The sequence below is a fragment of the Olea europaea genome, chromosome 15 (assembly GCF_002742605.1).
Source record: "Olea europaea var. sylvestris chromosome 15, O_europaea_v1, whole genome shotgun sequence".
NCBI lineage: Eukaryota > Viridiplantae > Streptophyta > Magnoliopsida > Lamiales > Oleaceae > Olea > Olea europaea.
This window is the reverse complement of record NC_036251.1, coordinates 29335825-29338276: the sequence shown is the minus strand read 5'-3', so window position 1 is coordinate 29338276 and position 2452 is coordinate 29335825.

Sequence of the window (2452 nt, the reverse complement as noted above, 5' to 3'; positions counted from 1 at the left end):
TTTTTTTTTCTGACGGAAGAAGATCACCATTTACGTGCGTATCTACAACCACACCTTATTTCTTTGATAATTATAGTCATTGGAAATAAGATGTTCAATTAAATGATCTTTGGCCCCAGTTACTACAATAATTTGCAAATTTCCGAATTTGAACTTTTAGGTTTATGTTCCCATTTATATCAAGTCAAATCCCTTTAAAAGTGAAGATATTGTCAAATGTGTTCACGAGACAAATCCTTGTAGAGCACTTTAATAGTCGGATAGAGTTAAGAACACTGATTGGTGGATTTTGTGGCTAAAGCTTTGTAATTCCCATTTCATTTTTAAGTTCTCGTTTGAACCTCATTTTTCCGAATAAGTTTTGTAAAAAAATAATTTTTTTCTTTTTTAAAGTATATATAGTTAAAAATAGAATTTTAAAAAAATAATTTTTTTCTTTTTTAAAGTATATATAGTTAAAAATAGAATTTCTTTTGAACTGGCATGTAAAATTAATTTTATTAAAAGAATGTATGGTTGTATATGAATTTGGGGATGCAAAAATAAGCCTCAGACAAGGGCTGAGTGTTAAATAATAGTTCGTGCCTTACATGATAATCATTGCGTCAATATTTACTCTCTTATCACAAAATAAGAATTGGTATTTTCAATGCCTTCATCAGCATCATCATATAACAATACATAGTTCCCCCATGTGATTAGCAAGTAATTTAAAAACAATTTTATACCTTTTGTTCAGTTTATTCCATTGATAATGCTTATGATTGTTTGTTGGCGAATTGAAGTCTGTTCAAGTAGCAACACAAATTCGGAAACATTATTTCGACAATTCCTTAATTAATGTACATAAGAAAATTGTCACATATATATCATGATACTCGTAAATATTAGTTTAAAAAATCGGCCTAGACATCAACTTGGAAAAAGGTCCAACATCAAAGAATTAAGAGTGGTAAAGTTGTCATGCCTTCATTTATGCATGTAACTATTTTTCTCCTTTAACCATTTTGCAGGTTTGGATATCTAGTGTCGTGTTGGACTTTTACATAATTTAGCGTGGTTTCCCACTTTGTTATAATGTGTGTTAGTGTGAGCTTTAACCTATGATGTAAGACCTTGATGTGAGGTCATTTCCAAATGTGTGTTGTTGAATATAAATTCAAGCAATTGGTTCAAGTTCATTGATCTGGTGCTTTTTTCTAGGCATGCTTCATAAAATCACTATGACACGTTGACATTTTCTCATGCCATGTAAAGTTCATATGTTGACATCCGTCGAGTGTAATGCATTATATTTAGTGAAGTCAAAACTTTGACATTTTTCCATTTATTTTTAAAATTCATTTAAGATTCACATCCAATTGCTCTTTTTTTTTTTAATATAACTATATAGAACTGGACATGGTTCGTTTCGGTTTGATTTGAATGAGAATCAAATCGGACTCGAAAATTTCGGGTATTTAGTAAGTGGAACCATCGTATCCAAATTTAATTATGGAACCATTCGAGTTTGGTTTAAATTCGATTTCTAGGTTCCGTATTATAATTAAAATTTTTTAGTATTTACAAAATTACATTAGTTTAACTAATGAAATGATCAATCTTAACTCTTACAAAATAATGTAGTCAATCTAATGTGTCTTTTGCGCCTCTTTTTGCTGAGTTTTTCAAAGATATAATTGTTAAAATCACAAGAAGAGGAAGATAGAGAGCTCAAAATAATTAAAAGATGCGTTGTCAAATTTCAATTCGATTTCTCCAGAACGGTAGAAATGACAATACGGTAGAATAACAAAATTAGATAAAACTTAGGTTAATTTGATTAAGTTGGCTTTGAACTGAAAATTAGAAATAAGAAAATCATATTTTTGGGTTTGAGCTAAATTAATTAGTTAGCAAATTTATTTAGAAAAATAAAATAATTTGTCTTATTAAAAATAAATTAATTAAAAAAATTAGGGTTCTTCGATTCTTATTCGATTCTTGATCTAGAATCGATAACCGAACCTAATCGAATCCGTCGATTTTTGATTCATTACTCGTTCGGGTATTTAAATTAAGAAGAACTGCTCGGTTCGGTTCGGTTCGGTTCGGATCGGGAGTTTTGTCCAACCTTATAACACTATAAACTATAAATAAAATAGTCAAGCACATGCATAAACATTTACTAAGTTCACATCAATGGAAAATTTACCCTCATCAACAATGAACAAATAAAATGTAATTGTAAAAACCACATTCGTAACAAAACAAATGACCATGTAAGCAAGAACTGTATAGTCGCATCTTTAGCCTTTTATGATTTATGATATTAATTGAAGAGCGAATAATGTGTTATAAATATTAGTTATGGTAATATCGTCCAAAAATATTCTTCGATCTGTGTACAGTTAATCTGGGTCGTCCTAGATCAAAGGGTGACCTGTTACGATCTGATACAATTGATGAACAC